Below are 26194 nucleotides of genomic sequence, written 5' to 3' on the forward strand. Positions count from 1 at the left end.
TGTAATTAATAACCAAACTTTTCCCATTGGTGACTGTGCTCTTTGTCTCACAGTGTATTTGAATGAAAATAAAATAAAAATAAAACAATAACCAACCTCTCCCCCCTACCCCCACACGAAAGGTCAGATTTTTAAAATCTACTTTATTCATTCTAATTCATCCTGTGTGGTTGTCAATTTCTTCCTCTTTTATGATTTTTATTATCTTTCCTCATAAAAGTAACACATGTATATTGTAGAACACTTAAAACTCAGGAAAGTCTAAATGAAATGCAATCACTTGTAATCCAACCACCCAGATGATGTATAGCTGTGTGTATATTTTCATAATTGTTTTAAGACTGTATAATTTTATATCCTGCTTTCTTAACTTTATAGCTTGAGGATTTCCCCCATGACACTGGGGATGTTTTAAAAGTGTTGTTTGAAAAGTTACCTCATAGTCTATCTTGTGGAGAAACTATGCATTTTCTTATTTGCCTTTTGGACATTTCAGTTCTCTTTCTGGTTTGTTTTTGTTTTTTTGCTATTAAAATACTTCTCTGTAATATTAGTGGCCTGACACTCAAGTCTAATCATTATCTGATTATATTCTTGTGGGAGAGTTCTAAAAGGGCATGAACTTTACTGAAAAAGCTCAGATCCATGTTGCCAAACTGATTTCTCTCCAACCCAAAATAATAATTAATCCTTCCAGGAGTGTAGTAGGGCCTATTTGGAGCACCTTTGAAGGGCTGTAAAAGAAACCTTTTAAAACATTCCTTTTAGTATGTCACTTTCCTGCTAGGAAGCTTCCAGTGACTGCAAGATGGGATTCTTAGTCTACCCTCTTCCATTTCTTCATATCCAATTGATCTCTCAGCCCCTGCAATCTGGCTTCTGCCTCCATCTGCCTGCCTAGAGGCATCAAGGAAACAGCCTGGAACTGGACTGAGTCAGGAAATGAGGGTTCAAATCCCAGTCCTGCCACTTACTAGTAAAAGACCTTGAGCAAGTAACTTAGTTTTGTGCCTGCTTCCTCAGCTTTAAAATGGAGATAATAAAACAGAGCATGATTTGTGAGGCTCTCATGAGATAATAGATGTAAGAAATGCTTTTAATCTCTATAGGACTATGTAAACCTTAGGGGGTATGTTGTTATTCAGAGCAGTGTGTGTGTGTTATGAGTGCTGTCTCCCAAACATTTCTGATTCCTTTTAGGTCTGTGATAGATTTCCACTTGCCCACCCATTCCACTTGGATGTGCTCATGTGACTGACTTTGGCCAATGTGATAGGAATGGAAGTGACATATGCCCTCAGGGGAAGAATCTTTTGAGAGCTGGGCCTTCACCTCTCATCTCATTGTCTATTCTGAGACAATCTTTTCTTCTCAAAACTCATTTACTGGAGCTGGGCATGGTGGTGCAGTCCTGTAATCCCAGTGGCTCCAGAGACGGAGGCAAGAGTATCACAAATTCAAGGCCAGCCTCAGCAACTTAGACCCTGTCTCAAAATTTAAAAAAGGGAGAGGGGATGTGATTCAGTAGTTCAGTGCCCTGGTTCCATCCCTAGTACCACAAACAAAGTCATATGCAGTCTACCCTTATCTGCCTCAAAGTCATGTAATCTCTGAACTTTCCTGTTAATGTTTCCCAATCTGACCCCTATCTTTTAAATAAATCAAGGATTAAAAAATATTCTTGGTAAATAAATATAATGATGACATAAGTTTCATTTGGGGTGGGGGGTTAGCTTATTTCAAGTGTGTTAAGTACTTTCAACTGCTACAAATAGCTTTTTATTTTTTTATTTTTTTACTTGAAATGTTGGTGGTGGGAGATACACAGTGGCCCTCCATGCTATACTTATGCTGACTTGTGACATCCATTAATTTGGTGATTTAACTTCTAAATTTTGAAGGGTGGTATATTTCATATCCTTGGCATTATATTTTAAGTTTCTTAAGGGAGGAGACCATTCTACACTTTGATTTATCAAACATTAAAATCAGAAAAGAACATACATGTTTTAAAGGATTTGATGCATATTTGGCACCCCTTAAAACAATTCTTTTTCCTTTCTGTTTCTTCCAGCATCATGCGACAAAATATGCAGATAGTAGTCATGCTATCGTTTAGAACTTTACAAATTGGTTGGTCTATTGATTCCAGCTTTCCAGAGGGCCTGCTATCTATCTTCTTTTATTTGATACTAGAATATGTGGAATAGTCATCTTCACTGGTAAATACTGGCATGGTAATTATATTCAGTGTTGATCTTCAGCTATAACACAAAGCTATCAATTTATATCAATTCTGCTGATAGGAAAAAAATGTCAGGGACAGAGTATGAAGGTGTTTTTTTTTTTTTTCCCTAAATTTTATCTTTCTCTGTGGGCCAGTGCTAGTTTGCATCTCTGGTTTATATCATAAAATATTTTAGTGTCTGCTTATTATAGTATCATAACTCCCTGAGATTTACCAAGGACAAATATCATCTTAATATTATATTGTTTTTCATTTCACCAGATTTGCTTCATAACCTCAATAGTTATTTCTAGTTGCGATTCTGTTTCCTCTCTAAATGTGTTAATAAAATGCTCGAATTAAGATTGGCTTTGCTCCAGAATCTGATATGGTCACGCTTCAAGTAAGTGATAAAACTTGTGACAATATAGCACTTGGAGATCTTTGGATGCATCCTAACTATACAAGTGGGGAAACTCATAGTTCCTTATAGAGTTAAATTAAGGTCAGACCTGGTTTCCGACATGAAGTTCAGATGTATTGGCAGATCCCCATGCTTGCATTTATTATACTGTAATTTGGGGCTTAAAGAGTTATATCCAGTCCATCCCCAACATCTGGATAGTGTTTATAACGATCACATTTGATCCTAATGTAATTTTGTTGGGGAATTCACTAGAATTCCTCTGTTGGCTACATTACAACTGAACATGAGATCTGCTAAAATATTACCCCAAAACGAGAGAATATCCATAGAGAATACAAAAATAGATAGATTTCATTCCCTCCTTTCTCCCCTTCCCCCACCTCTAGCCACTAACCCACCCTGTCCATCTATCTGGGCTTCCTTGCCTCCATTGATAAAATGGGGGTGATGCTTTAACAGCAGCCAATATCTGTCAAGGGGTTTGAACCTTGAAAAGCAGAGCAGGCACAAAAATCTTTCAAAGATGATTATTGTACATGTGCAACCACAATGGCAGTGTCACAGACTGCGGATGTTTTGAAGACATGGGCTTGAGGGCAATTTTCCCTTTCATTTTCGTTTTGATTTAGATGCTATTCCTTAGGGTTAGGAAGACATTATTTGGAAAGTAGAGCCAAAGGATTGGTTTAACCATCTTCCCCCCATCAATGGGACCCCCCCCAATGAATCAAGCCGTTTAAGGGCTGTAAAGGGAGACTTTAATTGTGGGAGATTGACAAGGGGACATTGGGAAGTTTGGCAGTGCAGTTTCAGGACCTCCCAGCCCTGCCAGCAGGAAGATTATTAGCATATTTCATGTAATTTGTGCATAGTTCTGTACCCTTCCCATGAACTAATTTTAACATTCAAAAAGAGACAGATGGGAAGGAAAAAAAAAAGACAGATAGGGAAGGACAGAGACTCTAACAGTCTTTGGAGAGGGAAAATTATTTCATTAAATCTAAAGAGCATATGCTTTTCTGATGTATAGCATATGCAAGTCTATGCAAATTATTTAATAGCAGTGCACTCAGGGTAATTTCCATTTCCTCCCTCGCTTGTGACGGGAATATTCCTTTTAATCAGATTAGATGACATCCTCCTCAAACTTTTGGGGGTTTCAACTTAATTTACCATGCTAAGTAGTTAGGGTAATTTAAAATAAAGCAATCAGTGGGCTGAAAAGAATGAAGCCAAACCTCATTTCTGTGTTTGCGATGCCGGGCTGGCCGGCTGTGTGAGCCCCACAGGACTTCGTATCCCCCCCTCTCCTCTCCCTGCTCCCCAGCACCCTAGACCTTGGCAGGGTTTCCAGTGGCCGGTTGCATTGTTTTGATGGCACCTAGACAGATCTGTTTCCCATCCACCGAGCGTGCATGTGATCCTGCATTCCTTTGGGTCTCCCCTGACTGTCACAATTTACAGTTCTGCCTGCAGCAATGATGGAGAGATGAATTCACACCCCTTCAAAACTTTTTCACCTGGGGAGGTCATGGACTCCTGAAGGGGCCTTTGGAAGAGTTAGAAGGGTCCCTGTAGATTTGCCACTTTAGATGTTGGAGGGAAAGGGAGCAGCATTCCATCTAGTACCAAGGATGGACAAGTGTGTTACCCAGGGAAGTCATGGCAACCAAAAATTCATGGGAGACACACCCTGAAAGGGACAGCCACTTATCCATGGCACCCGTGCTGCCACAGTAGTGCTAGCCCGTGGCAAAGCTGTAAAACTGGTTTCAGGGCATTGCTTTCAGTAGGGCAGGCTGGGTACTGCACAGGGAGGTTTATCTTCTTGAAGTCATAAGGGAATTTGTGTGATATAGGTACAACATTCCAGCAGGTGGCGGTAGAGTGTCTTGAGGAAGGAGTTACTTTAAAACCGCATCAAGTTACAGTTTGGATTCGACTAGAGGCTGGCTGGCCTCCTCTTTCACAGCCCTCAGTTTTATGGGTTAGGGTGTTTGGGAAAGGGGAAGATTTTAATTGCTTAAACTAATTCCTTGCAAAGTGTTAGCAGATGAGGTTTAAATATCATCCATATTAAGACTGCTAGGGATTTACTAGCCACCAAGATATAAAAGAGTGAAATTTAATGGTGAAATTTTATGTACCAAGACAAAGAGTTAACTTTTTTTTTTAAAAAAAAAACTTCATTTCTCTTTTTCTCTTTAAACTCACCCCCATTCCAAGGCAAGACCTCCTCTAGGATCCTGGTTTGAGATCTTCTCCTAAGACCTGCTCCCTCCTAAGACTTGCCCAGGGAGATGTTCTGGATCAAAGGCTTGTCCCCAATCTGGAGTGTGACAGATGGAAAATACAGGCTGTCCTCAATTAACTTTTATCATTATTAAGGCCACAGCATGCTGTGGCTTTCCAAGTGGCCACTGTGTCTTTCCATTGCTTATTTTCATGAGCCTCCCCCACCCCCCCACCCCGCCCAAGACAATCCTTTCAGATGATTGTCACTTTCCCCACTTCACAGAAGAGATAACATCAGGAAAGTTAAGGGGACATCTCCAGTTAGCAAATCTTAACCTGTCTGACCCTAAGGCCAACTGCATGTTGGTAGGCTGCTCTGCTACATGACAACTAAAAATGGGTTTAAAGTAGGCTTCTTCCTTATTATTTTGTGGGCTTTTTGTTGTTGTTTAATAGGTAAGATTATATACATGATAAAGTCAGATACACAATCACAGAAGGTTTCTTTTCTTCCAGACATTATACCTGCCTGGCCACCTTCCCCTACCTTCCCCTAGGAAACTGGCCATAACTTACATAAAGTAGATTCTTTCATAAATATTTTGGGATTTTATGTTATATAAATATATATGTTATATAAATATATATATTTGGGATTTTATGTGTGTATATATATATATTATATATATATATTATATATATATAATATATATATATATACTGTATACTATATATATATATATACATACCTTTGTTCTCACATAATAGTAGTTGGGTAAACACCCATTGTGTCTTTTCTCATTTAATGATACTTCTTTAGGTGAGCAAATACTTGTTTGTAGCAGCCTCAGAGTTGGAAATACTTCCTATTGTAGAGACCATAATTTTATTTAACTGGAATTAATTTATTAACTTATATATTTATTCAAATGAAACTGATGAAACTTATATAGATGTGTTTGTGTATGTGTACAAATATATGCCTTTAAAAATTTTTGCTGGACAAATATGCCAAATACTCTAAAACTGGATTAACAGAGCAACGTTAATTATCAGGTATGTTGTTGAAGAATTTGTTTTGTGCTTTAAAAATATATTACTATCCCTTTTAACATATGTATGTGTCTACATACATACACAGGCACACACACACACAAGTTATTTGAACCAGAATTAGAGGTTATCAAAGAAAGATACCAGAGTCTCCAGATATTCAAGAAAAGTCAGCCTCACTTAAGGGATCCTGATGTATATTTGCAGCACTTAGACAACTAGATAGTCCATGGCCTGTCCAAACCTGTTGGACTTCTTTGGAGGAGGAGATGAGATAAATCAGTAAGAATAAAATAAGAATAGGTCAAACTTCCAGGAGGGAAGGAAAGAAATAACAAAAGAAAAAAAATTTATACTCTCTACAGATAAAGACATTTCTTTCTGATCCAGTAAACTTTAAGCTCTTTGGTTAGAAAAATTCTTTCTGGGCTGATGTGAATACTGGTCTCCTTTCTTGCTGATACCTTAAGATGAATTATAACTCTAAAAGTATTCAGGAATCCCCCAAAGATGGAATTTATATTCCATTAATTTTGTATGCTCCCTAGAAATTACAATGGGGTAAGGGAGGGGAGAAAGAAAGAAAAAAATATTTTATAGTAGAGAGACCAGGCAGATACTGTGTGAATATGAAGAAGATATACCTTACACCTCATCAGTCAGACAAGTTGTCCTGTTATAAATAATAAATATAATAACTGAGTAAATTGAATATTGCTTAAAGGTGATAATTATTACAGAAAATCAGAAACTAGAGTAGGTTAAGGGGAATTGGAAGAACCAGATCAGGGTTGGGAAGGTGACCAGGTTGCAATGTTAAATATATTGACCAGTGTTGCTCTCACTAGGAAGGTAGCATCTGAGCAAAGACTATGTAGATGTGAGGGAGGTATCTGAGGCAGATGGATAGCAGCATTTGTTGAGAGGGAAGAGGATTTGGAAAGAGAGAGCCAAGTCACTAAGGCAGGAGATTGGATGCTGTGCTCAGTGACAGCCAGGAATCCACTGTGGCCGGAGCAGGGTGGGTGAGGAAGAGGGGATGGATGTCAGAGAAGTGAAGGTGGAGAGCAGTTGATAGAAGGCATTATAGGGAATTGCTAGGACTTGGGCTTTCAGCTTGGGTGAAAGGGGCTTTTGAGAAGAATAATATCATGTAAATTACGTTTCCAAAGGATTCTTCTGAATAGAATGGAGGTGGCAAGGTAGAAGTAAGGAGACAAAAGAGGAGGTTATGTCAGTGGGCTAGGTAAGAGATGGCTTTGATAAACGGAGTCATCAATGAGGGTGCTAAGAAGTGGTAAGATTGAGGTTCTTTTATGAAGGCAGAACCAACTGCCTTTGCTAGAAATTGGATAAGGATGTAACAGGAAGAGAAGACTCAGTGACAACCCCGAGACTGTTGGCCTGAATGATCATAAGATGGATTTTCCATTTTCACACCTGCCCCAACCCCCCAAAGCAGGCTGTAGATAGAGCAATTTTGGAAAGAACATAGTAAATTTGAGATATTTGTGAGAAATTCAAGAGGATATATTCCTCTGGAGCTCAGGAGAGCTGTCCAGAGGTATAACTGTGGGTGTCCTCAATAGTGATAGGCCCAAGAAGAGTAAATAGAAAATAATGCAAGGGAATGAGTCCTGGGACTCTCCAATATTTTACCACAGGAAAAGTTGAGGAATATCCAGCAAGGCCGATAGAGAACCATGAGTGAGGTGTGTTGGGAACCAATGAAGACAGAGTCCAATTCTCCAATGCCATTTCTTCTATGTGTCCCCTCCAATGGGACTGGGTGCTTCTATCACAAGGCTTTGCAGTGGGAGCTACTCGCCTCTGGCCCTTCAGCCTCTACAATGCGAGGACCCAATGTTCCTCTCCTTGGTAGTATGCAGTCCTCACCAGACACCAGACACTGGTGCCTCAATCTTGGCCTTCTCAGCCTCCAGAACTTTTGTTGTTTATAAATCACCCAGTTTCAGGTATTCTGTTATACCAGCACAAATGGACTAAGGTATCGACTCCCCTGTAGTGAGATTACATGTCCACACCACTTGCCATGTACCTTTACAGAGCTCTCCTCTGTGGGTGGAGAGACTTTCCTCCCCCAGTGCCACTGAGCTTGAACATATGATTTGCTTTGGTCAGTGTAAAAAGCAGAATCCTGGGGCAGGAAAGATGGTGGAATGAGATGGACATCATACATTACCCTAGGTATATGTATGACTACACATACGGTGCTACGCTATGTCGTGTACAACCGGAGAAATGAAAAGTTGTGCTGCAATTGTGTACAATGAACCAAAATGCATTCTGTTGTCATCTATACCTAACTAAAATAAATTAACTACTAAAAAAAAAAGCAGAATCCTGGATGGACTTACTTTATTTTTTGCATTCCTGGACAATTTTCCTGAGAAGCACATGTCTGGGTAGCTGCTGGTTGAAGGAGAATGAAGGATGCATGGAGCATAGACCATGTAGATGTGAGGGAGGTATCTGAACTTCGCCTAGTGTCTGACCATATCTGCCCCATTTGACCCACAGACCTGTGAGCATAAGAATGAAATGCTAATTATTATGAGTCACTGGGTTTGGGTTTATTGTTATAACTGTAATAAGCTTATATCTTGCTGTAAGCCATGAGCTTGTTATACAACATCATTGCAACAATAACTAACTATTATAATCCCATAAGAGTTCCCCAAAATATTTTTACAACCCATCAAGAAGGAGAATCTCCCTACCATGGTTAAAACTGCCATCACTTGACTTAGCTAAATGATGTGACATTGTAGTAAAACTAATAAAAGTCATTAACAAATATTTTACAGTAGATACTTTGAGACTATAAAATCTCATTCCACTTTGACTCTCTAATTTTTGCATTCACCGATGTTTCTTGCCAGAGTTAATTATTACTATAATGATGGCCAAATGGTGGCTTTCTAATTCTGTTTTTCTTTCTGTTTTTATTGGCTAGCTTTCTACTTCAAGGAAGAACATTCTCTTCGAATTCATTCATTCATTCATTCATATCAATTTAGACTCATGAATTATTATTTATCCAATTGGTTATATTCCATTTCTGTTATTATCTATTGCATGCTCACATTGTCCATATTTGAATGTTTGGGAGCCCCTTCAAATTGGTTTTGAATTAATGTCTTATAAATTTAGAGTTTCTTTCATTGTACCATTCATATTACTATAAGAGTGAAAAAGAGGAAAATAAATGCAAAATTAGAAAAAAAAATGAAGTAGGCATGGTTTTGGCGTAGATTCAGTGCTCAGTTAAAATTATAACTAGTTAAAATGCTAGCTGTCTTGGATTTTGATTAAAATTCTAGCTGTCATGTCTTAGTTGAATGGCATTGGGCAAGTTCTCTGCCTTACTGTTCTCTCATCTGCTTATAAAGTACAGAGGATGAGACTTATCTTACTAAATTGTAAGAATTAAAAAATAATAATGTGCCATATTTAAAAGACATGCACAATGCCAGCACATATTTAGCATGCAATATGTGGTAGCTATTGCAAATTCTACATAATTATTAGCCACACTGTCTCCCCACCCCACTAAAATGGGGACAAAAATCTGTCTCACAGAATCATTAAAAAGATTTAATGAAGTAGCATCTGTAAAACCACTAATCACACATAAGCACCCCAAAAAATGTAAACACTGGGACTGATATTATTGTTCTGTGAGTTTCAGCTTCATCATCATTAAAAGGGCAATGATATCCACATCACAGATTTGTTGTGAAGATTAAAGGAAATTACATATGTAAAACTCCCAGACCAGCACCTGGTATTTAGAAAGTATACCATAAATGGGAATTATCATTATTGCAAAGCAGACCTAAGAGCATCTGGAGAAGTTTTACAGATGCAAAAATACCATTTCACCTGAGGATAATCGTGCATGCACTCGTGAGCCCATGTGTGTCTGTATGCAAGTGTGTGTGTTATGTGTGTGTGTGAAAAGCCAGTGACTGTTTACCACTCCCAGAGTTTGAGTCTCTTGTTTTCCTTGATCATCACTTTCTGCTTTGGATTGAAGGAGAAGCTATACTTAAACGTCATTGGTCTGGTCAAGTGCAGTGATTTAAAGATGCACTCACATTCCCTAATCTCATTTTTATCCACTTGCCTCTAACAGGGATTCTAATCAGCCTCCCCGCTGATTTACTTCACTTCCTGTAATAAAAGAGCACTCAGAAGTGACATGAAAGCCACAAAGGCGGTCACAGAGGGAGCAGCACCTCAGCTGAAATGGATAGAAGGCTGTTTTAACAGTAAAAGCAACAGATCCACATTCATGTTTATAAGTTAGTGAGTCCTGCCTTAGTTTAAATTCTCTATTTTCATTTCAAAATAATAGCATTCAGGGTATCTGCAGCCAAGCAAGCCTGACTCCACATTGTTTATCCTTCACAACCAAGATTGGTGATTTGGACATAGAGTCTCAAAAAAAAAGGGTAAATAATGCTTGGCACCCAGTGGCTATCATGGAGAGAGGTTTAAATGGCTCAATGCCAGCCTAGTACTATCCTTTCTCATTCATTCATAATAAATGCCAAAGGCATTTTATAATTGAGCATGTTACAAAAAAACCGAGATCATCCAGTTCAATGCTTTAAGCAAGCTGGGGTGGCGCTAAAGTTCAAATAATCCAACAAAGAATCTAGAAAACATTTGTGTTTAGCTGGGTATTGTACTTAACACAGTACCCGGGGCTGATTTTATTTAATTCTCACAACAATAATGGGTGCTAAATACGCTTATTATTTCACTTACGGACTAGCAAACTGAAGTAAAGAAACTGCTTTTACAAGGTCATCCAGCCAGTGGTTCATGAGGTTTCCCACTGAGGCAGCCTGACCCCAGAGTTCAAGCTCTTATTCTCCTCTAAATACCAGAGGGATTAGATTTTTGTTATTACTGCTCTTTTGTTTTTGATACTTCTATTTGATTATGAAGCTGTCGGTTGCACTGGGAATTCACTTCAAGCCAAGTAATGACATCAGACGATGCTGAATGAGGATTGCTTCCGAATTCTTTGTGGATGTGGACCACTTCCTGATACCCTATGCCCACTCCCAGACCAGTGCGAGACATCAGTCCAAGGCATGGCGTTGCCTGTCAAGCATTTAATTTTCAAAAAGCTACCCACAAGTGCCTATTTGGATTGTACTATGAAAGTTTTTTTTTTTTCTTTTTTTTCCAACTGCAGTATCCAGCTATATGGCTTCTGTTTAGTCATTTAACCCCCCTGGTCCTCATTTCTGAATCTGTACTTTGAAGGGCTAGATGAGACCTTAGATAATGTTCCTTCCAGTTCCGACCCGCTGAGTTTCTAAATGGCTGAATAACTATTCTTTTATTTCAGTTCCTCAACCTCTGCAGGAGTCACCCCTCCCCACCACCCCCCTTCCCCTGTGGAGCTTCCATTTTTGCCCCTGTATTACAGTTTCCTCCCTTTTCTACCCTTTCTTTCTTGATTTTTAAAATTTTCCTTTCTCGTGCTCTATTCTCTCCTCCTGCTTTTAATTTCTATTCTCTGCCCCTTTTGCTATCTTGCCCTCACCCCCCTCATTTTTTTTTCTTGTCCCTATATTTCTTTCTCCGTCTTTCTCTTCTGCATCTCTCTTTTCTCTGGATTTCCTCTCCTGCCCCTTGCTTCCTCTCCCTTTCCTTTGTCTTTCTTTCCCTGAGTTCAACATGCCTTCCATTTCCTTGGCTGCACTTTTGAGATACAAATAGATGCCTGGAATATAACAAAGGAAATTCAGAACCCATGGTACATTTCTTGCAAAAGAGAGCAATGAACACTTGGGATAAGAGGAAGTTTGGGTCTTGAAAATAAATTATCTTGGTTTCTCTGGGGCATATAGAGCTTCTCTTCATTATCTCTGCAAATATGATTGACGTTCTAACTCAACAGAAGCATTTTCTTGGGTGGGTCAGGTTCTGGTCTTCTTCTAGAATAATCTGGGGCACCTTCCTACAGTAAAAAAATAGCACTAAAAAATGGTTAGCTTTGTTTAGGAAACTTGAAACAGAATGATGATCCTTAAGACACACACCCAAACTCATACCACTGTTATGTTGGTAGGCCAGGTTGAGAAGACATAAATCTATCAGCTAGATATGGGTTCTGAATAGATACAGCTGACGATGTCAATACTGTATTTTTGTATACTTAATACTTCACAAATATGTTTTGTATCCCTTCATTTTGGATTAGATTATTAAAGATGTATCCTTTTCTAATAGGCCTCTTCTAGAGCCCAGATATTTTAGAAAAATAACTATTTGGGGATCTTTCATTGACTTGTTGGCCCATGAGGCATTCATTAGTGGGTTGTGTCAGTATCCTTGGTGACAAAATCTTTCTTGGAGATAACCATTTTTTTAGGTATTTTTTTCTGTGCCAACTGAATTAGGATTAGCTTTTTAAAATAAAACATGTTTGCCAACAATCTTTATTTTAAAAGTCAATCATGTTTATAGAACTTGTTTGAAATTCTTGCTGGAATCTGGGACTTTATACCATGTGCTGTTGAAAATACCTACATCCTTTCCAAGTTGCCATTCTTATTTTTCAGGGGGAAAGACCAAATGCTAAAATTATCAGTATGCTTCTGGCATTGTTCATATGCCATACCAATATTTTTAAGGACGTGCAAATTGACCTATGTTTGATGGAAAAGAGTGAATGAATTATCTTCGATTCCTCATTTCTGCCAAATAGTTCACATACCTTTTGTTAGAGACCTCAAGATAATCACAGCATTTAAAAGGGGCTAAGTTGATATTTGGTTCAAGAGGGCCCCTACCCTTCTCTCAAAAAGTTGGATTCTAGCCTCGACGTATACATCAGATTTGGAATTTAATTTAATTCTGGGGAAAACAGTTTCTGTATAGATTTTTTAATAAAAAAGAGATTTCAGAAGTGCGATCAGGTGGTCTCCACACAGAGACCTACAGGACACTTCCTGATCTGGGGACGACCCCCTTGTGTAAAAGGACCATGGCTGCTCAGTCCCTGGCTTAAACAACAGCTGGGGCGGCTCTGAAACAGCCCACTGCGCCTGGGGTGGGCTTACATCCGAAAGCGTCTGGGCCCATGGGAGCTCTGAATTCCGAGTCGTTCCACAGGGGGCGGGTCAGCATGATAAATGGCCTCTCCTCAGTGATGTGTGGAATATCCACCAGGGTCGTTTGCACCTGAGATACAGAAAATGTTAGGGGGTGGGGGTGTGCTTCTGAAAGACAAATCCAAGAAAAAGATTCCATGAAAAGAGCATGCTCTCCCTGGGGTTGTGGTGGGACCTGCTCTTCAGGAACTGACCTCCAGACCGCTTGCCAGAAAGTGAGCCCCCAAAATTCACAGTCTCCTGCAGCCTTTAGTCACCGCAGGGTTCCTGAAGGGGAGGAGGATGCTCTCTCTCCACTGCAGTCTTTCCAGAGAGATGATATTTTGACACCAACACCCATCACCTCCTTGCTCATCAGCTTCACTGTACTGGGATCTTTCTAAGCTTCTGGAATGGCATTTCCAGAAAGAAATGTAGTTAGCCAAGCCTGCTCCAGTGTCCTCATTCTGATGATCAGAGACAGCCAGGCAGGCTGGGGCGAAATCTGCTGATACTCGTGCAGAGACTGCTCAGTCTGCATTGTTAGCAATATCACTGTTCAAAACTGCGACGACGTGTAGGGCTGGGGCTGTAGCTCAGTGGTAGGGCGCCCGCCTCGCACGTGGGAGGCACTAGGTTGGAACCTCAGCACCACAGAAAAAGAAAGAAAGAAAGATATTGTGTTCATCTACAACTTAAAAAAAAAAATATTAAAAAAAATGAGATGTCTTATCCTTCCAAGGAAACTCAGCCATGTGGATTGTCTTTGTGAAACAGGAAATCCACACAGGGAAACAGGAAATCCACACAGCTGGCATTATCTTGAAATTGGGCCACCATTGGAGCTTCGGATAAATAGAGAGATGCGGTTTTGCTTTGTATTGAAAACAAAACTTTGCAAACCCAGGTTTCTCACTTTGGAGTCATTTGACAAATGGCCAGTAGATGGCACCATGAGCATCTGCTATAAGATCCAAAGCAAGCTGTAGCTATTTATCTTTACAAAACTCTTCTCGAAATGTTAAGCAAAGCTTTGACTGAAACGCAACTGTATTTGGACAAGCAGGTTTATTTTACTTTAGTGTTTTGTTATTAGAAACATACATATATATGTATATATTTTACTATCAAACCTTTAAGTTATGGAAAATATCCTTGATGGTTAGGATAGACTGTAAACTTTTACAGTATTATTTGCAGGCAGAGTTTCTAATCTCTTATTTAAACTTTTTCTTCATATGAGCCTTAGTGGTTATGTATCATACCATTGCTCAGTAAAACTCTAGAAAATATTTTTGATGATCTAAATACCCCATACGAGAAAAACACTCATGTAAGGGAGAAGTTGAAATGTAGCCTATTTAAAACAAAAACAAAAACAAAGCACATAAATGTTTTATATTTAATATATGCAGCTATGTGGAAATATGTACAGAAACACATTCAGCTTTTTATTAGTATTAGCAAGTACATGGATATAGGTCAGTATAGGAATGCCCACCATCTCAGATGTCACTGTACCCTTTGACCTAACGTATTTCAAGAAGAAAATGACCCTTAGAACTCAACGGTAGATACAGGATCTGGAGAAAAAGCTGTTTCCTCACTAAACAGACCATTGCCTTGGGTGGGAAGCCCCCGGATGCAACCTTCTACTCTCTCTTCAGATATTCTCTTACCTGGTCAGCAGGCAAACAAGTCACGGCAGAGTACAAACAAAGACTAAAGGACAGAATCAGAGATGCAGGTCAAATACCCAAACTGTTACTTGGAACAGAAATAAAATTTTGGACCAGTGATCAGAAGAATATTAATGAGACACACCAATGTTTCAAAGGTATGTGTGTGAAGAGAAACTGTGGGAACATTTAAGTTGCATATGACATGGTGACTCCAGCTTGGGGGGTGGGCACAATTGACAGCTTGTTGGTGATTTTGTTCCATGTGAAGAGGCACAAGAGCTGCCATCTGGGATGCCTCTCTGCAACATGGAGGCTCTCATTTCCGTTTTCCTTGTTGTTTGTTTTTGTATGCAGCATCTGACGGAATTACAGGTCTCTTTTTCAACCACAGCTATTGACTTCAACATTAACTCAGAGTTTATTTAAATGCTACATTTGATGAAGTTATACCTTGCCGAAAATAAAACAAATAATCATTCTCTGAGGCAACCTGATATCCTAGGGGAGGAGAGGTCCTGGGAGTGTCCACAGAAAGTGAGCTGGTATTGGGGGTCCATGGGAATTTTAATCATTTGGGTTGTAGGTTGGTTGGGGGGAATCTTTCTGGAAGTTGAGTGGGAGAGGAAGACAGACTAGAGATGCAGAAGGAGGGCAAAGCTGGACACATGGCATCCGTGCCCAAGGCTCTGTGTTAACAGCAATGGAAGCCTGTTAACACTAGGGGTGTCACTAGGAACACTGACCTGTTGGGGGGCAATGCCTTTGCTTAAGGCACCAGGAAGCAGATGCAAATATAGTCAGCTTTATCTGCGTGTAAAATAGTGATTACTAGAAGCTGGTGGAGAGAGAATGGAAGAATGGACAACAGGCACAAAAACACAGAGAGAAGGAATGAGTTCTACTGTTCCACATGGCAGGGCAATCATAGTTCCCAACAACCTATTGCATATTCTATGATGAACCATCAGAGAAGAACCCCATGGCTCCAAACACAAGAAATGATGAGAACATGGGAATTCCAGTTACTCTGACTTCATCAGCACAGGCTGTATACAAGCCTTGAAATATCGCACTGTGCCCCATAGATATGCACGATTCTTGTAAGTTACTCGGAAATCAAAGATCAAACTCAAATGTGTCACGTCTGAGAGGCTTTGTAAGGTCCTTCCCTGAGGCAGGCGTGTTTCTACCAGCTTATTGTCTGTCCTGCACTAGGAAGAGAACAGCGAGGAGGAGGAAAAAAAAAAAAAAAAAAAAAACAAAAAACAAAGCCATGTGGAGCACAGTTGAATTCGAAATTTGAGGAGAAAGAATATTGAGAGTTTACCAAATGGAAACAGGAATGAGTCTGTGGGAAAAGCAGTTTTATTTTCAGTCTTCCAAATAGATATTGCCAGTGGCGAGCCATAAAAGCAAATATGAAAACTATTGAGGAACTGCTGACATACACAAAAAGGGACCAAGCCATTGTTCCAGCAAACAGTTAATCATGAAAGTGATATATGGCAATGGGGTCCACAGGAATGTTGAAGCCTTTTAAGGAGAGAAAGCACAGAGAGAAAAATACATCTAATTGCTTCTAAATGACCAAAACAAGCTAAGTCTGATTCTGTCCACCTTACGGGGGGGAGTTAAAGATGCTGGAAAAATCTGAGAGTTTGTTCAGTTTATTCAATAAAGAAGATGATTGTATAGTGCTAGCTTTGGTATTAGGTCTGGTTTTGAGTTCATGTTCCAATGCACATTAACTGTGTGATTTTTAAGATGCCACTTAACCTCTTTGAATCTTAGTCTGAAAATCTCTTTATAAACAAATTCTTTTAGTTGTATATGGACGTAACTTTATTTATTTATTTATTTAACGTGGTGCTGAGGATCGAACTCATTGCCTATCAAGTGCGAGGCAAGATCTCTACCACTGAGCCACAACCTCAGCCCCCTTAGTCTGAAAATCTTATCTTCCTCAAAGACTAAATGAAAACTAATGAACATAGAAATGCTACTAATGAACATAGAAATATTATTAATATTAATTATTAATAAATACTTATGGAATGCCTACAATATTTTAAACATAGCTCATCAATTTTTAGAAAATTTTCATAATTATGTTCTAGATGCTGGTTGAAGTCTTTGTATCACTGGGGAGAAGCTATTTTCCCTAAAGATTGAGTATACATATATGTCAGACCAAATTTGCAGGGCCTTCTGAAAATGGAACTTATTCTTTCCATAGCAAAACCATGAGAAAGTAAATGATTGTTGATATTATTTTACAGAGAAGAAAGGGAGAAACATATTTTGGGGTTTCCTTGTGTGTTTTCATTGCTATTCTTGCTAAATTTTCTTCTGGGTGTACTTCTGCTCATTCTGACACAAATTACCTTTACAGACACAAGTAGTTAGCAGGGACTGTGGCTCAACATCCTAAAATTGAACTGCTCCTTAAAATGACTATGCATTTGTAGGCTCTACAATTTGCTAGCCTTGGCCTCAAGTCACAGAACAAGTCACAAGGCTAGACTTGGTCTTCTGCTGCAGGGAAGAGAGATCAGGAAAGAGTGGGGAGCCAGGACAGAGTATAGTTCATGTTTGCATATAGGCAGTTTTTTTTTTTCCTGTGGCTTGAGTTGTGCACCAACTACTATAATTACATAGAATTCAAAGAATTACATAAATTCTATGTTGGCTGCAATAATTTTGCTACAGAAATTTGTCAATCCTGGAGGAAGTGTAATGCCACAGTCTGTCCTGCATCTGATATAGATAGTTCCTTATGTTTTTCTAAGATCTTAAGTTTTATATCTTTAGTATTCTACTTTTGAATTGGCAGAATTTCTATTTGGTTCTTTTTCAAATCCTGCCACTTCATAGTTTCTATTTCTCCAATAATATTTTCAGATTTCGTTTTTGTTTGTTAAAAAAAAAATAAGCATGATTGCTTTGAGGTCTTCATCCAGTCATTTCTATATCTCAAGTGTTTGTGGGTCTGTTATCTGTTATTCCTTTCAGTTGTCATTTGTAGTGTTTTGTTTTCTTGTGTGCCTGGTTATTATTTGTGGATGTGCCAGACATTGAATTTAGAAAAATGTATTAGTGGGACAACTGTGAGGCCTTTAAAAATTTTTACCTTCCTCTAGAGCACATTATTTTGCTTTGACCAGTTGCCTGAGAACATTACCAACCTGGGACCATTTTAATTCATATTCAAGGCTGGAAGTTTCCTGAACAACCCAGACAATGCTGGTGTAAATCCAGGTAAAGACGGGGTTATTTCCGCTTCATCCTTACCCTGATCCAGAGTAAGGGAGAACTGATCAGAATCTTTGCCTAAGTGGGCCCCAGGTTTTTACTTTCATCCTCTCAAGCCCATTCAAAGCACAGTTTCCTTTCAAAGCTGTTTCTTATGAATCAGTTAGTGCCCTCTGGGTAAAACAGTTGAATGCTGGGCTTACTTCTCTGGGGTCTTCACTTGGATTCTGGCCCAGTAATTCTTTACTACTTTGTTAGATTTCAATACTTTTTAAGAAGATACTTCTGCCCTTTTAATTTGCTTCAGTGGGAAGACTCATCTACATGGCTTAATTCTGCCGTGTTTGGGAAATTGCTAATGCTTTGGTTTGTAAATATGGAATTCTGAAACTAGTGCAGTTTGGAAGCCTTATGCATGTAAGAGGCGTTTGCAAATTATAAAGCATTTGATACAGAGTGGGTGATATGAAACCATGTGAGGGCACTTTGCTGAGGTTAATCACATGACCTACTCAAGACTTTTCCAGTCTCTCGCCTGGATGACAGGGTTCTGGAAGCTCAGTGGGAGGAGAAGACTGGGAGTACTCCACATAAAGAACGTCACTTCCCACTTAATCCTTAGGTTCTTAACGTGATGCCCTTGCCGACAACAGAACCTGGTGTCCACCAGCGTAGAGACCCTCTATTTTACTCTCTAGAGGCTGAGTCTCCTGCTTCCTGCTGGGGAGGAAGAGGGCAGTTGATCAACTTTACAAAGTGGAATGGAAGCTTCTGGTAAGCGGTATCATTGGTTCTCAAACAGACTTCCAATAGATACTTCTATGTTTACTTTCATCTTTATTTCCACTAACAATATCGTACCACCAATATTTGGGTCTTTTGTGGGTGCTCCCTGTCATTCAGGTCACTTGTCAAATTCTTACTTAATGTTGGCTTAAAATATAGTTCCCAAGTCTGTGAATTTCTTTGTTGTCATTTAGAAGGTTTCTTCTATCATGCTATGTTATCATGATTTTAAGGAATAAAAAAAAAAGTGGGAACATCAGGCAGTGATTTGGGCACATTCCATCTTGAGGGCCACTGCCTTTGTTGCCCAAACCAGTTATCTTGTATTGGGTGCTGCCCTTACCTCTTCATGCTTAGACCAGGATTAGAGATGCTTCTCCCAGTAATCCCTCCCTGGCACAGATTCACCATCTCCTAGCCCTCCATCCGTGTGGCTGCCTCTGTCACTTTGTCCCCCACCTAGTCCCCAGTCTGTGAGATGCAAACCCCCCAAAGATCTCAACTTCATCTCTTTCACCTCAGAGGCTGCTCGGTCTAGTCTTTGATGTGCATAAACTACTACCAATTCCCCACTCTGAGCCAGGGTTGGGGATAGTAGTATTGGGAAGTCAGTTATTTTAAGACCAATTGAGAAGCTTAGAAATTCAATGTAGATCTCTCTTTCTGGGGTGGGAATGACAAAGAAGATGGTAATGCTATCTAATTTTTTCTTTTAATTCCCATTGTTAACTCCTTGGTTGGAAGCCCTCTGCTTTCGTCTTCCCATGGGCATCTCTTCTTCCATATCTTGCTCATTCCATTGGGTTTTTAGAATTTACTGAATCCTCTTCTCTGTCTTACATGGGTCTAACACATTGCTTCTGTGTTGAAGAAAGGCCCTTTGAGATGGGGGCAACCATAGTCTTGTGTGGTTGTGGCCCATTTTGCTCACTGGACCCAAGTAATGGTGGCACATTCTATCATTCTGTCACCAAGTGTGAATGAGCTTCTGTCCTTAATGGCACCACACCGCCATCTTCTCTCTCACCCCAGTTGCTAATCATTTGTGGGCTTTCACGGCAGCTACAGGGGTAGAACTGAGCCACTTCACTTCTAGGAAGTAGAGCAAGTATAGTGTGGAGGTCCCATTTAGAGGGGACCCACTCTGTGTTTGTTCCTCTGCCCTCCAATCTTACACAGACTTCACTCTCACACTCATAGAGAAAAAAGGATTATGAAAACTTGTGGATGTTGATATGCTCAATCTTTGTTAGGACCAAATAAATATGTAGAGATATATTTAGGTGAGTGATTCTTTATTGAATGTGCTAAATCATGAGAGACATATTCAAACCATGCCTTCTCCAATTCTAGCATGATCTCCCAGGGATATTGTTCTCTGGTAGTAAAACTCTGTCACAAAATGTTATCATTATCGATGAGGTACATTGTCTCTCTCAGATATTTTAGATTAGAAAAAATCTTGAGAAACACGAGTTCTATGTGGTACTTCACTTCGAAGTAACTCAGTTATTGAGACTCAAGAGGAAAGCATCCATTCAGTTCAGAACAGTTTGGTTTTAAGATGCATGAGGAAAGTTTTATTTATTTAAGTGATCAGAAAACTTCAAATTAAAATAAACTTGCCATATCATTTTAAATTGGCAAATGTAGTTTACAAATGTAATAAAACTGGGTAGATTTCTCAATAAATTAATAAAAATGTTTTAGAAAAGCAATGTGACACTATATCATCAAGGTCATAGAGCAACTCCAATGTTCAATATAAATTTGAAAGTATTTACTGTGTGTCAGACACTGTTAAATATTTTATATAAAGTATTCCATGTAACCCTCTTCATAATCCTAAGCCAGTAAGTATCTTTATCCCCATCTTATAGATAGAAGATGGGAATTTAGAAAGGTTTGGAGAGTGGTGACTCATGCCTGTAATCCCAACAGCTCAGGAGGCTGAGGCAGGAAGATTCAAAAGGAAGTTCAAAGCCAGCCTCAACAAACGTGAGACACTAAGCAACTCAGTAAGACCCTGTTTTTAAATAAAATACAAAATAGGGCTGGATATGTGGCTCAGTGGTCAAGTGCCCCTGAGTTCAATCCAGTTCCAAAATTTTTAAAAAAAGGTTTGGAGGGCAATCTGTCTCTAGTCACATAGTGGCAGAGCTGGGATTTCAACTTGGATATTGATTTCAAATCCTATGTTTTCATTCCTCTGCATATGCTTTAACTTTTTTTTTTCTCAGTAATTCTACTTTAGGAAATGTAACTTAAGGAAGAATTTTTTTTTTAGGAATAAACTATAAATACACAGATGTTTATTATAGCAGACTACATAACAGAACAAATAGCTGCAAGTATTAGGAAACCACCTACATTTTGCACAATAGGAGAATGGTTTTGCTCAATGGAATATTATGTAATTGCTGAACTGAATCATTAGGTTGTTTTCGTAAAAATGTAGAAAGATGTATACAATGTCATAACTTTAGAAGTTCTAAGCTTTTAAATGTTGTTTACTACTGAGATTTCAACTATGAATATGTATGTATACATAAAACAAGGTCCTACAAAATAATTCTGAAGCATGGGATTATGAGTATTTACCCCTCAATTGAACACAAAGGAATTTCTGCCTCAAAACAGTAGCAATTCATAAAAATAGCAGTGAAGTAAAATAAGCTCTTGCAAAAATTATTCCACATATGTACTTCTTGGGGAAATATTGAGAAACGCAGGGCTTCACAAGATTGGTAATTATCTGTTCATGTGCATATATCCATCACAAGGCTTTTGGCTTCTGGGGAAAGGAAGACCCTGTCTTTGTAGTGGATATTTGCTTTTGTTTTACCCATTCAACATCCATCCCCCCTTTCTTTGATAACAGCTCCCTACTTTCCTACCTCTATTCTTACTTCATGTAGTTTGTGGGGAGCTGACTTCACTCCTGGCTTCAGGGATGGGCAAGTGACCAGACCTAAAAGAACACAATATTTATTATTGGTCATAGTGAATAGATGTAAGCAGGGACATCGAATTGAGTCAGATCCATAAACTTCAAAATTTCAGAACTTTGACCCAGCAGCTTTAAGAAGAAAAAAAAACTTCCCCTTCCACTAAGATTGATGGATTGGAGTGCCAGCAGGTGTTTTGACACCTGAAGGCAGAGTCTGCATGAGAATAGAGAATACTGCAGAGGAAACCAGAGTCAAAAGAGAACAAATCTTACTGATGTTATAAGAGTCCGAGGATGCAGCTGTGTCTAATAATATGATACCCTTTACTTGCATGAGCTAGTTAAATGGTTTTTAAAATTTTCCTAATTTGAATGTGTTTCTGACATATATAGACCTTTATTTTATGTATTTGTATATGGTGCTGAGAATTGAACCCAGTGCCTCACGCATGCTAGGCAAGTGCACTACCACTAAGCCACAACCACAGCCCTGTTTCTGACTTTTATAGCCAAGAAATTAGTGCAATGTTACACACCACATTTCCTTTTAGAGAAAAAGGAACAGGGATAAAAGGGCAAGACAAGGAAGGGCCAGCCTCAGGTTGGAGACTAGGATGTAATCTGAAGATAGAAAGTACCTGGTGGCCAGGTTCTGGAAGCCTTGGAGGTCAAGATGTGATGTAGATTATCAAGGATCCAAGGGCCCAAGGGTTGTCTGGGAGCTCAGCCTTTCACTCAGGTTCATTGTAAACTAGCCCTTGGGAAACCAATCACCTGGGGCTATTCTTAGCAGAGCTGCTAACACCAGAGACCTTCTTGGAATTCTTTCTTTTACCAGATGGCTAATTGTTTGAGTTTTCTCTGAACTTCTGTTTGACTCAAATAGTCAATCAAGTAGCCATTAATTCGTTCATGGAGCCTTCCATATAGAAAGCCTATAGCTTAACAAGCCTTATACAGAACAGCAGCTCACTTGAACCCAACCTCATCATAGCAAAGCAGGGGTGTCCACAAAGGGCCAAGGTGGAAGAGAACTTGGAGTGGGGATAAAGTCACCTACTCAGGGACTGGCAAGCTCCCCTTTAATCCCGCCCACTTCCCATGAAGGTGGTTGAGTTGGAGTTCCTTTGCACCGGGTGAACTGGATGCGGAATAAAGCTAAGAAAAAGAAGCGCCAAGAGAAGACCACACGACACAGAAGTAATTTTGAAAAGCGGGGGCAGGACGGCTCTATGACCTTAGGGGTCCACCTTCCACGCTGGAAAGAGAGAGCGCCCAAGCGAGCCCTTGTTTGGTTTATTTATACAAAGGAACTTCAAAAGTTTTTCACAGAATGTTCTTTGCCAATAAGGCAGGAGGTGGGCTGTCCAAACCCCACGGGTTACGCCCAGTTCCGGAGCTGCCCGGTTGGTAGAGTGAGGGCAGACATCTGAGGCCTTGGACAGTCTACACTGGGGGAGACCTAAGTCCCCTATGGCTCAGTACCGAGTAAAAGAGCACTCAAGTAGCTCTACAGGTGGAGCACCTCACTTAAGAATGAAAATTGTTTTCTCACTGGGTTACATTTTGTCATAGCATTTACTCAAGATATTTAGAGAACCCCAGTTTCTTCTTCTTCAAGGAAAAAAACTTAGTTTTATCCTTTTGTGCTACGAATTTTGTCTTTTTGAGATGGGGTGGCTTGGTCTTACTGGCAATGTACACACTTAAATAGCTCAAATATCTTAGAGGAGATTTTAAACCATTCAACATTTTTATTTAAGCATGAGATTGATTAAATATTTACTTCAACTCACCCATATGGGATTTTTCTTCCCCCAACTCCAATTCCAACCTCCCAAATCATAGTTCATAAAAACCATAAGTTTTAAGGGTTTTTGGTTCACTTCATTCTTCATCTCATGAATATGTAGAATCATCAAATTGTTTGGAATACAGATTTTAAGGTGAGTGAGAGTTCAGGTCTAGGATCCGCAAAATAGCGACAGTGAGATCTATAGAGAAAATTCCTCACCCTTGACTTTTTTCATCTGTGAAGTGAAGCTATCACTGCTTCCCTCAGGGACTGTTGGAAGTCAGTACAAAACATTGATTGTCAAGCACTTGCACAAATGAACACTGAGTGAATCAAAATATAACTGGTATTACTATCAAGCAAAATAAAAGGCCAAATTTTCTGGTAGTTTCTTCCATCTGTAAGGGATCTAGAAAAGAACAGCAAATTTTGGGGGCTTCCAAAGTTTTTTTTTTTTTGGTTTCTCAATATGAGATATAACATCTATCTTCAAGAGAGGTTTGTGTGCATATCATAAAGATATTGTTTTAGACAAATCAAGTCTAAGTTAAATTTATTTTGTAATAAAATTTGTTTCAAATATGCCTGTGGCCGCTAGCCTATCATACTAACTCCTATTGAAAATGGCAGAGTGATGGGCTGTCTGTGGTCAAATCTGCATCTTTGTCATCCCTCCTCAATTTCCTATGCGCCACATGTCCCAGAGTCCCCTTTTCCACTTGGTCTGGACTTGAGTCAGCCAGAGGGCAAGATCCATGGGTGAAATCTGGAAAAGGGAAGAGAAGGAGAGGCTGTTTCTCTCCAGAGGTAGTTTCAGGCAGATGTGTGGGCAGGTAGGTGGCTCATGCGTGGTTCACAGATGCTCCTGCTAATTGTCTGTACTATAGGTGGGTGCTATAGATGGTGATGGCTTTTTGAAGGTCATTTGTTTAGGGCAGGCTAAAGGATCAGGAAGGGCTCCAGAAGGGATCTGAAGATAACCAACAGAGAGTTACAGACTGAGATCATTGGCAATGGCATCTCTGACTTTGCTCCTCAGCCTTACCCCAGTTATGTAAGCCTCTACTTCCTTATATTACCACCTTTCCTACTTGGAATACTTAGAGTGACTTATGTGTCCTGATGGTAACGGACAACATTGTGTATTGAATACTAAACTTGGAGTTCAAAGACTTCATATGTTATGGTTATTCCATATCAGCCCATATTGACCCAAATCATTTTTAAAACAATTTTGATTCCCATTTTTGTGGATGTATTATAATTTACTTAACCGACCTCCATTGAAGGATACTCAGTTTCTTGTTCTAGTTTTCCTCTGTTGTGATGAATACCCTTGTACATGCCCTTTGCACACCTGTGTTATCTATAGGATAAATTCTTGGAAGTGAATTCTTGTGTTCCCAAATAGAAGCACCAATTTCAACAAAATGTATGATTTAAATTTTTGTCCTTTAGAAACCATCTGTGCAGCCAGGTACTGTGGCACATGCCTGTAATCCCAGTAACTCGAGAGGCTGAAGCAGAAGGATCATAAGTTAGAGGTCTGTTCAGGAATTTATCAAGACCCTGACTCAAAATTAAAAAAATAAAAATAAAAAGAGCTGAGGATGTAGCTCAGTGGTAAAGTGACCCTGGGCTCAATCCTTCATACTCACCTGTGGAAAATAAAATAAAATAAAATAAAATAAAATAAACCATTTGTGTAATTGGATAAATTAATTAAATAATCAGTTTTACTCTGTCAGAAATCCCATATCTAAGAAAGATGTTTTAATCTTTAAGACGATAATAGTAATAGTGATAGTACAAGCATTAAAATGTATTTTCTTTCTAGAAAACACAATTTAAAACATTATAAAAATGCTTTCCACATTTTATATTTTAAAAAAAATACATCATATAAGGTTAGTTGATTGAATTTTAAATAAAGTGTGTCAGAAGAGTCCCATTACCATGTGTCAGCTGGGACACAAAGAGGCCATGAAATGAGATCCTTGTGTTTTATGCCTCCTTCCCTCTGTAATGCCAGGACTATGTGAGAGGATGGGGTTTATGTTAGTGGCCAGATATATATTTGTGTGAGAAACAAGATGCTTGAAGCATTATTTCAAGTTCATATGAAGTTTTGTGTTGCTCTTCATTGTAACTGGCATCAATTCATGTAGCTTCACAATAAAACTTAGCCCTTTTATCTTTGGTATGAAAAGGCTAACAATGGCTTTCCTGGTTGGATAAGACACATACCTTAATACTAAGATTATTACTAGTGAGGTAACCAAACCTTTTTTTATTTCAAATCTCAATTATGAGGTTAAATCTCGAGTTTGGTAGTGTGCTGAGGGCCATTACCAAGTAGGTATTGACGCATCGTAATCCTTGCCAGTGTACCCCATGTTAAATGGACTTGCCTTGGAAATTTGCTGCGACCTTGCTTGTGTGTTTGAGAAAGATGACCCTGCTCAAGGTGATCGAGGGTGGATCCAGGTTTGAGGAAGTATCCTGCAGGTTTGAGGAAGTATCCCGGTCCTTGGGCTTAGGGTGTTCCCGGTTTAAGGCGTTTCCCGGTTTAAGAATATGGGTTTTAGGGAAGTTGAGGTTGAAGATTATTGCTGCTGGGATTAGGGTGTTCCTGTTGCTTGTTCCCG

This window comes from Urocitellus parryii, chromosome 5 (genome assembly GCF_045843805.1).
Source record: "Urocitellus parryii isolate mUroPar1 chromosome 5, mUroPar1.hap1, whole genome shotgun sequence".
NCBI lineage: Eukaryota > Metazoa > Chordata > Mammalia > Rodentia > Sciuridae > Urocitellus > Urocitellus parryii.